We start from the raw sequence: 13,729 nt of genomic DNA, 5'->3' as shown, positions 1-13,729 counted from the left end.
CAGAGAAAAAGAAGTGCACAATGCTATTTTTTTTTTAAAGAATGCATAAAAGATACATTAAATCAATAAAGAAAACATTACACACACTACATACCATGTATTTGACGCACACATGCATGCATACCTACTATTTATTGTCAAACTTTTGTTCTTGACGTCTGTTGTCAAATTGAGAATAGATTAAATATTGTTTGTCTTTGTTAATATTTTTTATAGTGTAGTCTTGGCGAAATTTGTGATTATAGAAGTATAAAATACAATCTTAATAAAGTGTAACTTATTTTCGAGGCTGAGGCTTTCGTACGTATCGTTTGATCGCGGAATTTTATTTCTAATCTTTATCTAGTGATCGTTCCATTAGTTTTTGATCTGCGACGTCTCGACAAATGAAACAAGTTCTGATGGTCACAGTTGACTACGATTTAATGTTGTCACTGTTATATTTATAAATCGCGCCAGTCGCCCTTCGACGCTCGTAAATTAATCTTTACGCGATTTAATCAGTCAATTTATCAGTGATGGTTATAATAATAACTACAACTACTTTTATACAAACAAATTCAATCGAAGGTTTTAATTTATTATAAAAAAAAGAACACAATATTCCTAACCTAAAAGTACATGTTATTATCCGCAACATGCTTCGTCAGATTACAGAAATAGAGTTATCAGCCACATGCTTCGTCAAAAAGTACAATACTTACTTTTTATCAGTTAGATCCTTTTTAACTTACCGAATCCCTGTGTCCTAAAAACGTTTATTCTGTAGATAGCGTTTCATCAATTACAAAATGAAAGTTTGATTATGAGACACTACTACCGCTACTGCGCTGGCTCTATGGCCCCATTATCGATCTTGGCCTCCGACAGTAAGCGCTGCTCGCGTCACTCGTCCTGGCGCGGCAAAGGTGACAGGACACCTTACCAGTCCGGCAATTGAAGCTTTACGGCGTTAGACCAGCGGAGCTTGGGCCTCCGGGTCACTTCTGCTCCATCCGCACTACATGCATTAATAAGCTAAGATCTCAAAGTGATACTCAAAAGCGACCCACATATCTGATGGATTATAATCTTGACAGTCAGTTGAGACATGCCGATGACAATAAATTAGCAGAATATAGAAATGCCTTAGTTAAAAAATTATAAGAAACTGTTTAGTTTTAGAAAATATTACCGAGAACGTTTAACAAGCTTCCGTAAAAGCTTATTACGAAGCTTTCTAGTTGCACAAAAAAATGCATTCGTCAAATCAAGTTCCCGACCGTGTAGGGCTGTGGAGATGTTAAATTAAACTTTTGTAATTCTGAGAATTACACAAGTGTACATACAACAGTATAAATGTGACGTTATTTTTTTCTATTTACATTTTCGACATTTTCGTATCATGATTTGTTTTAGTAAAGAGCGAAAATTTACAGAAAATATCAGTACTCACATCTTTCAGCTACAAACTCAATCGCAATTCCTAAGGTCTTTAGGTTTGGTGCTTGCATATCCATCGACAATAATGATCTAACCAACTTCAAATATTTTACTAATATTCATAACATGTCAAATCTATGACTTTTCGTCTGCAATTGAAAAAATCATATTCATTGAATCTAAAGTATGAAGCTTTCGATCAAAGGGGTCACCGTCTAGAATCTAGATGTACAGAATATGGTCGCTCATCAAACATTCCATCCTGGGAAAGCATGCATGCAGAGAGCAAAACTACCCTGGTATTTCTGAATTTTAAAATCGCGTTAATAATACAAAAATCAGAAAAGAATAATCCGCCAAATCGGTTGGCAAAACACTTGAGGAACGACGCGTTACCAAAACACAAGATTGGGGATGAAAAAAGAAGAAGACATCTGTGACCACGTCTGACGCAACTCAACCGAAACTTTGAAGGATCATGAAGCAGATTTAAATGTTAAAAATTAGATAATAATTATTTTAAATCCCGATTAATTTGCGTCTTAACTGAAATTCAATCAAAAGGCTCTCACCATATAGTTTTAACCTTTCCAAGCATATCAAACTAAAAAAAATATACCAATACATTTTAGTCCGGATTGCCAGCCCTGCCCGGTGGTTTCCAACAGGTCGCGCGTGCCATGCCAACCGGATGCTTTCAGTTTCGACGCAGTGAGAGTTTCCCGATCGCTCACATACTGTCGAACACTACAGATTCCTCACACATATGGAGAACTATTGAGTTTCGAATGTTAAATGATTCAATAACACGAGATTTATTGGATACCAACCTAAGCACACACTAAATGCTAACACAATTATAGGTACCAATGGTATGCATTGGTGAAACAAGTATGTTGGACTGTAGTACTAAAGTGCACAAACAAATAAGCCAAATAATAACTGGAGATGTTGTCGAAATACCACATAAAGCACATATTGGATGTGGAGCGATATATTCACAGTTGTTTTACACTGTTAATGGCACAGACAATGACAATCTTTACCGGGACATTGGTGTTCACGGTACGATGCTAAGGTTCCGTAACCGCTCAGCGCTGCCGTTAAGAATTCGGCGATATCTTTCTCTCTCTGTTTGACTAAAGATGTACAAGTTCTTTTTCATCCCGACGGCCTACGTCAGTATATTAGGCCAACGTGATGAAACAATTGCCATCGATCAATTGATATGTTTGCAAAATTTGCAGTTTAATTGGAAGTCTTGAAGTTGATGAAAATTACGTTAAAAGATTATGTTATACAGATAGATAGCTAACAAAAGCGAGCTTAAATTAAAGGAAAGTGTATATTTTTCCTTGTGCAAAGTTGAAAGTGAACGCATGCTATTGCAACCTGCGGAGTAAACGCGCGAAGCCCGACAACGCTACTGTGCGCGCTGACGAAACATATCATCTCACAGTTCACTAGAAGTGAACTTAAACCTGATGATTATCTTCTAAGTCTCGATATTCTAAAGAAATAGAGAATACGATCAAAAATCAGATTTTGACGTTGAGTATGAATTTGGTAGTCTTTTTTTTATTGCTTAGATGGTTGGATGAGCTCACAGCCCACCTGGTGTTAAGTGGTTACTGGAGCACATAGACATCTACAACGTAAATGCGCCACCCACCCAGTTCTAAGGTCTCTCAGTATAGTTACAACGGCTGCCGCACCCTTCAAACCGAAACGCATTACTGCTTCACGGCAGAAATAGGCAGGGTGGTGGTACCTACCCGTGCGGACTCACAAGAGGTCCTACCACCAGTAACAACCAGTACCACCACCACCAGTACCAGTCTCTGTGGGAGGTGTGATGTGTGGTGGTAGTCGCGTAATGACTAGGGGCTCCAATAAAATCAAGTGGGTCGTGAGCTCGTTTACATGTCTACGCGATAGGAAAAGAACGGCGATATCAATCACGAAGAACTTAAGGTAGCCGCTGACAACAGCTAATAAATAATACAAGCTACTAATTGTGTAAACAACAATTTCTTACACAATTAGTACATCTTTACTTTTAATTATATATGAGAGTGAATGTCGAAACAGAAAAATATCTAGAAATATCTGTATTTTTAAAAGTAAACAATATTAATTTACAACGTTGTCTAAAGGCTTAGCGTATTTAATTATCAAAGTTGCATTGCACTTACTTGATTGCTTGAGAAATGTAGTTCCATATGAACTCAATATTTTTTATTATTGTTGCATCGTAGAATGGCACGTTAAGTAAGTGTGCAATTGCGTTCCGAACGGAAATTAAAAACTTAATGTACATACAGCTAATAATCGCTTCCAATGGATCATATTTGGAAATTTCATTTAAAACTCATTGTTTTAAACAATTATTTTCAATAAGAGATACTCAGCCAAACATGGTCTACTGGAATCAGTTTTAAGTGTTGAGTTGAGAAAAATCAACTATATTTTTGTTTTTTTCCTACCTATTAGCTGCTTGGTAGCCTAAGAGGCTATTTCAGCTTCTCGCGGACGGGTAGGTGAGCCCAAGGCCTCAATCTGAGAAACATTGTCAACACTAGCCCTAGCAAGAGCAGTGTTTCGTTGAATCTACCACAGGATAACTGCTAACGCTTGATTCGCTGTTGAAGATACGACCGGGGTGTCTTCCGTGTACTTCTTCAATTTAACTAAAGTTTTCACGAACTTTGAATTTCATAAAATGTTTTTAAAAATCGTAGAATTTAAATTACTTTATTACTTTAAATCTCATTATACAGGCATATAATTGGATCTATGTTTGCATAAATACAAATTCTTATGAACTTTTAAGATTAATTTTATTTGATAAATCGTACTGTAAAATCATCGAAGAATTAACGTTAAAGCATTATGTATTGTCGACTTGTGGGTTCTGCAAGTGAACTGGTAAATATGTTTTAACATTAGGTTTATAAATAATTACCCACACACACACTAACACACTCCTTGACGTATAATAATTTTGGCCGCATTTCTGAATAGTTTGTTGTGTGTTGTAATGCTATGGCAGGTTTGAAACGACGGATCTTGTAAAGGTTTAGGGTTCGCCTGAGAGTAAAATAAATAATAACAACTAGAAAACCATTAGAATCAACCAACCAAACATAGAAAACCATTTGTAGTTTTTATGTTACTATACAAATTTAATATTGAAATCGACGAATTTTAATTAAAATTGATATGTTAAAAATATGCGTTATTACAATCTAGCGTGACGATTTTCTGTAAGAATATTAAACAGATGTAATTTTGTTAAAAACTTTATAAAAATATTTATTCATAATACTTCTGCAACTACATCGAAACTTGTCAGGCTTAAGTCAGTTAAGATTGAAATTGGAGTGGAGTGGAATATATGAGCCGTAAGATATTTCTTCGTTACATTTTCGGGATCTAAATATAATGTCTCGTATATTATATACACACATATAAAATACATTTATACACAATCTTCTAAAGAAAAAAAACTTATTAAGTTATCTCTATGGCATATTGCACGGGCGTATTTCAATAAAATGGAGGCTTGGAAAATGCGTAAAGCAATTGTTAGACCACACAAACTATAATAAACTTGTTAAATGTTTACGAGAAATAGATATAAATAAATTATTTGGACATACTCAAGAAATAGCAGCCAATTTAACCTTACAAATAAGAATAGATGATGCGTGTGACCATTGGATTTTTGGCGTAACAAAACTCTTAGGCAAATCCAAATCACAATTTTAATATTGGAGGAAGATTGTCAAAGATAAAAAGATTATTTATTATAGGTCATTTCTTACCGATTGTTTTCGGATTTTATTTCATTATCTATATAATATTTTACTTTTTGATTAGAGTATTATTTTAACGGTCTAATCAGGAGACACTGTAATAAAAATTAAAATATTGTTAGACATTTAGATAAAAATCACAACCCTATACGAGAATTTGTGAGGTTAATTACTGTTGCTTAACTCTGAGAAGTTCATGCGACCACAAACGGAGAGCTAATAATGGTATATTCATACTTATACTGGCTAAGTCGCAAGTAATATGCTTATGTACAAAATTGTTTTCGACTAACAAATACCTTTATTACGTTCCTTTATTTTATGTTATTGAAGTTCTTTTCCTATTTGGCATGATCATTGAATACAGAGTTAGTATTTAAAGCATCATACTGTACATACATGTCAAACTGATGAAATATATAAATATAATACATATATAACATACATATTCAGGAAGGCATTAAAGGAGCACTAGCTATCAATTTAGTATTACTTATATGTATTTATTTTATGTATTTCATTATATATGTACGTGTATGTATATGTATATGTTATTTATGTGTGTAATTGTGTATATATAGAGTTTGATATATTATGTATTAGTGTTTATTTTTATTATTTTTATTGTTATTTTCTATAGTATCAATAATTAAATTAATTGGATTATACTCATCTACCCACTCATATAAAGCTTTCCTTCTTTAAGAACGGTTAGCTGGTAGATAACTCAATTGTTGAGTTAAGCTTGCCATTTTTTTATATCTTATATCAATTACTGTATTATATTAACTGTGTGTACAAATAAAGAATAAATAAATATTATGTTTTCAACTACAACTCATAAATATTTCGTTGATAAATCGAATATTTTTCAATAACATGAAATATTTTTGATAAATCGAATATTTTTGTTAAATATTATTCGACAGTGTCCGCTGGTTCGGGACATTGGCAGTGTTACAAAATATCCGTCGCTCGGTACTATCGCGTGGAAACTACTAGAAACGTCGCGGCCGTCGCGTCGTGCGCACGATTGCAGTCAGTACAGTTGCGCCGAAAAGTTTTTAGGGTTTATCAGAAAATCAAAGTTTTTGTATTGATTTTACTTGGGTGATGAAGCTAACAGTTCGTCTGCTTTTAAGCGGTTGTCAGGACCCATAGTCGCTACACAGAACGCAGTAGAGTAATTGGAGACATTACGTGAACGTCTCAGACGCATTTAAATGGCATCTATCCCTCTGTTTAGGCAGTACGTTCCATAGGGCTTTTCAATACCTGAACCACCGCATAGTAATTAAGTAAGATAGTAATGTAATAAGATAGTAATGTAATAAGATAGTAATGTAATAATCAATGTCTGAAATAACGAATGTAGCATATCTTATTTCTTAAAATACGACGAACACTACTGGTACTACTTACTGGTGGTAGGACCTCTTGTGGGTTCGCGCGGTTAGGTACCAACCCTGCCTATTTCTACCGTGAAGCAGTAATGCGTTTCGGTTTGAACGGTGCGATAGCCGTTGTAACTATACTGAGATCTTAGAACTTATATCTCAAGGTGGGTGGCGCATTTATGTTGTAGATGTCTATGGGCTTCATTAACCACTTAACACCAGGTGGGCTGTGAGCTCGTGCACCCATCTAAGCAATTACTTCAAACGATGAAAAGTAACGTTTAATATGTGATCGAAGGCCAACTGTGGCCTTAAACTATATTAGTTAATATTATTAATTTTATTCGGTAAGATACATCATTAAAAGGTACACCTCGAACATATATCTGACGCGTAGTAGGTTGTCTTATAAACAGATCATTGTAGTTTTGTGCGCAAGTGTACAGTACGTGTCCAATCAAGTCTACAGCTAAAGGGCCTTTCCTTTCACCTGCACACATTCTAGACCGATACTCACCTAACGCAAATCATTGCAACATTCATAAGATTCATTCATTCGCTGCGACCGAATGAGATAACGAAACGCCCACCTGTCCTGGTGAAGCTGGAAAGGTCTCCGGGCCACCAGTAATCTCTCAATCATAAAAAAAAAGATAACGAATCTAATATGACTATCTTGTATTTGTTAAACGGTTAGACGAGTCCACTGCTTAACGCTGCCACTAATTTTGAAATACGAAGTTGCAGTCTACAGTTTTCGCGGTAAAGATTATTGTGGATGATGATACCAAAACTGCGAATTCACTATAAGACCTACTAGATGTAATAATACCCCGTATATAACTTAAATAAGTAAAGATATAAGTAAAGTGAACTCGTCGTGGCCTTAAGGATGAGATGTCCGGTGCATTCGCATTGAGCGATGCACCGGTGTCGAATCCCAGGCGGGTACCAATTTTTCTAATGAAATACGTACTCAACAAATGTTCACGATTGACTGCCGAGGTGAAGGAATAACATCGTGTAATAAAAATCAAACCCGCAAAATTATAATTTGCGTAATTACTGGTGATAGGACCTCTTGTGAGTCCGCGCGCGTAGGTGCCACCACCCTGCCTATTTCTGCCGTGAAGCAGTAATGCGTTTCGGTTTGAAGGGTGGGGCAGCCGTTGTAACTATACGAGACCCTAAAAATCATATCTCAAGGTGGGTGGCATATTTACGTTAAAGATGTCTATGGGCTCCATTAACCACTTAACACCAGGTGGGCTGTGTGCTGTCCACGCATCTTAGCAAAAAATAAAATTATAAAATAAAGAAAGGCAAAACAGGTAAGCACAATTTCCTCGTCTATTTGTCAGCTGATATTGTTTAGGAACTATTGACGAGCTTAAGCTTATTGCCATCTTTCCTATTTTTGTCGGGAAACCGTCTTCTGTTCCGACTTCAAGGTCGGGCAGCTTGTGTACAATACAATTGAGACTGCGACTACGTGTCTTAAGGCAAGGAGTGCTGTTGTCGTTGTGATGTCCACGGACTCCGGTAAGCACTGAACACAACTAGACTGTAGTCCCGTTTGAGCACACTGTCTATTGCAAATCAATTATAATATTAAGATCTCTCACCGATCTCCTGTCAACAGCAAGTAGCGTCGGTCAGATGATGTTTCTTAAAACTTACGAGAAAATAAATAGTAGTTTAAAAAAACTAACAAAATACGCTTTTATAGAAAATCCAACTAAAAAACAGAAAATGAATTTTAATAAATTTGAATTAAAAATAGTCTAAGAAAAAATGATTTTATTGTAAAAAAAGCGTGGGGTGCTTTTCAGGATATTATCAAAATAACCCTTCTACTCATATCTGTTCATAAAATATTTATAACTACTGATACCATGCATTATATGATATCAGTAGTTTTCTCTGATACTATTATTTTTTATTTTTTTAATATTGAATTGTCATCAGTCCTTAATAAGTATACCAAATTTCGAGTTAATCCGACGTTTTGTAGGGGGTCAAAATCATGTTCAAAGATTGCGTTACAAACATACATACGTCTGAAGCTAATAAAAGCGTATTAATAAATCAGATTTACCTATTGATTTTGTATTGAACGCGATGCAGGTTATAGATCACGCTACACCTAGGTTCAGTGCTTAACTAAAACGCAGAGAAACTCGAGCTTACCCGTCTGCCGATTTAACTTTAATAAATTCCTAAAATCTAGTTCTGCGCTTTCCAAATCTATACCAAATTCGAAACAAGTTTCCGAAAGTGACCTTCAAGGAAAGTGTGCGAAAAAATGTAAGCCGTCCTCGATCTGAGTCAAGTTGTAGTGCATAAAAAATACATCACATCCTCCTCAGTCGGTCTTTTCCTTGGTGAAGGTTGTGTCTAGCTTGAAGTGCTGATCGCCTGATGCACTATGCCTCTACTAGATACTGTACTTTGGACTTCGGTATTAAGTGCAAGGGTCGAAAAATACTGCTCGTATAATTCAATTAAGTTTAGTCTTCCCTCAGATCTATGGAAGGTCTTTTAAACGAGATACCTAAAGTAAAACCTAATTGCACAAATTTCTAACAACCCACTGTAGTCTAATTGGTTCGCTGCCATATGCACGCCTTATCAGGCATGCGGCTGTACTCCACACGGAAGGCAGCGGTTTGGCTCTGTCTCTGGCATTGCTGAAGTCCATGGGCGACAGTAACCACTCATCAGGTGGGCCGTATGCTTGTCCGCCTACAAGGGCAATAAAAAAAACCGGGAGCGGAAACTTTTTTTAGGATTAGATCTTTAATTAATAAAATCAATGGATTTGGATAGCAATAATAAGACAAATAAACAGATTTTTTAGTATCTTTTAGCTGTGCAGTGTCCTAGAATAGAATCACCCTATCTCTTTCTGTGGGTGCCACAAATGGAGGTAAAAGCATTCACCAGAAAATGGACAGCAACGTTCTCTGTCTACCTACCCGTGCGGACTCATAAGAGGTCCTACCACTAGTAATTATGCAAATTATAATTTGGCGGGTTTGATTTTTATTACACAATGTTATTCCTTCACCGTGGAAGTCAATCGTGAATATTTGTTAAGTACGTATTTCATTAGAAAAATTGGTACCCGCCTGCGGGATTCGAACACCGCTGCATCGCTAGATACGAATGCACTCGACGTCTTATCCTTTAGGCCACGACGACTTCAGTCAGTCCCTTGACAAATGATGATAAGATAAAATCATTTTTGCATGTATGAGCGTCCGCAATAATTCCCAGTTCAATATCGGAACTAGCTAAAACCAATTGTTTACATTTTATGCACGAGAAAGTCAATGATGCTATCTCGAATCGAAATCACATAACAAATTACATAATACACAAAATTCATACACAAGCTCAGTGGGTTTGATCATTGTGTACTGTTACGTAATGACTTTCGAACTTCCGCATTTAAATGAGCATAAAGTTAGCGAAAAAGCTTACGTCGAATGCATTTCACATTGACTTAAAGACGATACGATGAGGTAGAAGAGTATACAGTTAAACTACTTCGAAAAACCTGAGCCTTCATTACATTACATTACATTACAATAAGTCAAATCAGTCCGCAGCAGTAGCATAGTAATATGGAATATGCGTCTTCCAATGAATGAAAGACATTTCAGAGCGTTAGCATATAGAAAATCTATTTGGTAAATTTCTAATAACTGATATTTTAGTAATGTTATCTAAATATTATCTAAATTTTTTTATGTATGTCAAAATATGAGTAGTATTCCCTCTCATAACCCTTTCTCAAACCCAATTCCCTAGCTCTCATAACTTTATGTGGGTCTAGCATCGTAGTACTTAAGGACTTTGATAATCTTGCATCAGCTGAATTGATGATGACGGCCTATTTGAACTAATAAAAAGGAAATCCTTTGCTAATTAATACACGAACCGTTCTGTCTTCTAATAAAAAGGCCGCTCTGCCCAAGACTAGCCGCGGTAGCAGCACTCCACTAAGTTTTTTTTTAAATTAATCTGTGTTGTTTTTGTGAAGAACTTAATCTAGTAGTAAAAGAGAATATTTGAGCGCATAACGACAATTATCACAGAGGAGTTTCGAAGCCACTAACTACCACAAACAAATACTGGTTGCCCGTGGTTGTCTCTGAAGACATCAAAATAAAAATACCGACCGACAAGCGTGTTGATTTTGTACCGAACCTGTCTTCTGTTTAGTGAAAGTAGTATTGGAATGGTTTCCACAAAAAAACGACTGCTGATTTGCAAGATATATTAATAATTATTTATCAACTGGCATTAATATGACTCTATTAAAAAATATAAATTAATAAATCAACTGGAAGTGCCATGGTCATGAGCAATGGTAAACACTTAAGACCAGAAGGATGTTTATATCGGCGGACGAACTTACAGACATCTTGATGTTAAAGGGCTCCCTCCTTGCGTCGATAATCTTCAGTGCTGAGGGTCGTGACCTCCTCTAGGGGCTAGGCGGGCTAATTAAGCAAGCGAAGTTATTTTAACATGTCGAACCATAACACTTTCTAGTGCCCGTAGAAGCTGAAGATAGGGCGCTAAAGCTTCTTTCGGGATTATTTCAACAACTATCAAGTTCTCGAATCGTCTGGATTGAATTTTCATCAACAGATTTTTTACGGGAAAATCTGAATGCAACACATCGACAAGAACCGATCTTCTTAACTATGTAAAAACTCCAGTAAATATAAACATAAATTCTTGACCGCCAATGAACAAGACAAAACTTAAAGAGAACTAATCGACTACTCTCGTTATTTCAAATTGCTATGAACGGTTTAATAGCATTATACCAGCACTGTTTTAGTATTAGTCCGATCGTAAACTTGTTTCAAAACGAATCGTATGCTTATTAAAACAATTTGTTCCGAGCCGGTTGATTACATCGAATAATTAATTTTGTCGAGATATGCAAAGCTGCAAAGGCATCAGCTGATTTTGCTAGTTTAAGCCGCGTACTTTAAAAGTGATATATTATATGTTAACATATTTGTTTTTACTGGTGGTAGGATCTCTTGTGAGTCTCACGGTTAGGTAACATCACCCTGCCTATTTCTGCAGTGAAGAAGTAATGCGTTTCGGTTTGAAGGGTGGGGCAGCCGTTGTAACTATACTGAGACCTTAGAACTTCCAAGGTAGATGGCGCATTTACGCTGTAGACGTCTATGGGCTCCGGCAACCACTTAGCGCCAGGTGGGCTGTGAGCTCGACCACCCATCTATGTAATAGCAAATAAATAAAAAAGATTTGGATGAAAATACACGGAACTCTTTCAAAGGAGGGTGTTTTGAGTGAAACAAGTGAATTGGACATAGTTATAAAACATATTTTACTGTTTAACCTCCCATTGATCATAATTGCATTATTTTTGACGTTTCAAATACTTTTATCTTCCGAGACTACGATAGATACACAGTGAACTGTAAGTTTTACAATTCGAGAAAACCTAAAAAGATAAAACTAAGCGAATTTAACAGTAGTCTAAAGTTTTGGAATGACCCCGTCAATTGGTATACTTTAATAAACATTGCAACAATTCCTCAAATTCAAAACGTGCCTTACACTATTTCAAACAACCTATATATTGCAACCTATATATTGCAATATGTATAGCATACGCAAGTGCACCAAGGTGAGTTAGTTTGTTTACTTTTGTATTCAAATCACATGTACTTCAAACACTTAGGTACAGTCTAAACTAGACTTATGTCCGCATTCTTTGATTTAAATCTAGTTTCAGTTGACAGCTATTTTAACAGAGTGGTTATCATTTTACCTGTATGTTCATTTGTTTTTGTTTGGACTTACCAAAAGAGATCAAGCTACTTTTTTTATTGCTTAGATGGGTGGACGAGCTCACAGCCCACCTGATGTTAAGTGGTTACTGGAGCTCATAGACATCCACAACGTAAATGCGCCACCCATCTTGAGATATAAGTTCTATGGTCTCAAAGTATAGTTAGAACGGCTGCCCCACCCTTCAAAGTGAAACGCATTACTACTTCACGGCAGAAATAGACAGGGTGGTGGTACCTACCCGCGCGGACTCACAAGAGGTCCTACCACCAGTACTTAATGATAAATAGTCAAATAGTTCACTTGCTCCACTTTATCCCCTACAAGCTTGATACTTACATACCTTATCAGCATAAGAATGATTATACATACTATGTATTTCAAATTAAAGTAATATTGAAATTGTCGTAGTCATTGTGTACATTTTCACTATTATTTGAAAAATATAAAGTAACATTCTTTGTAAGGTTAAGTCTTGACGAGTGAAATAAAAAAAAATTATAACGTTAACAGATCAGATCTGTTTTTTCAGGGATGGAATGGGTTTAAATTTAAAAAAAGCGCACAAAAAAAAATTCAATTTCCATTCAACTCAAGGTTAAACTATTATTTATAAAACAGTTCTAATTTATACCAGAAATCAACACATCTACTTAGCAGATACACGACAACACGACATGCCGTCGACCTTAGTTGTGATAAATCGCGTAGTCGGCTAGTTGACACACCGACAGACCTCCGTCAGCATTACTGGTTCAATATTATGTATATTTTACTATTCCGTATTTATTTTCACTAAACCAGAACGGAGAGAAGATCCAAAACAATAGGATCTGTTCTAAGCACGCCGTGACCTTAGAGAAGTTTGGGCGTGAGATAAATAATACATTTGACTCAGTGTGTCATTATACAAGTGTACCGCGACCTACAAACTATTGTTTATGTTTTAAACCGACTACGTGACTTGGGCTTTGTTCAATTCTACTAGATATTTAGCATTGTTTTAGCTGCAACTTGTAATTTTACTGCCGAGTACAATAACTCGCTCTGTCATCTAGAGAAATCAGTGCTAAACTTTGAAAAATCTGAAATGTAGTCTGTGTTCCAAAAAAACATGCTTGAATAGCAATTTTTTTCAAGGTCGATCAGCTCACGGCCTATCTGGTGTTAAGTGGCTACCAGAGGTCATCATCAATGTCACCACCTATCTTGAGACATGAGTTTTAATTTTGTAGTGCAACGGCT

General features: G+C 36.0%; 1 protein-coding gene across 1 annotated transcript in view; it reads left to right on the top strand.

Moving 5' to 3' along the window:
• Window positions 1-13,729, top strand: part of LOC114244610 (uncharacterized) — a 73,743-nt gene that overhangs the window by 51,616 nt on the left and 8,398 nt on the right. The window lies entirely within an intron of this gene.

Source organism: Bombyx mandarina, chromosome 17 (assembly GCF_030267445.1).
Source record: "Bombyx mandarina strain Sakado chromosome 17, ASM3026744v2".
Classification (NCBI taxonomy): Eukaryota; Metazoa; Arthropoda; class Insecta; order Lepidoptera; family Bombycidae; genus Bombyx; species Bombyx mandarina.
This window is presented reverse-complemented; position numbering and strand designations above follow the sequence as displayed.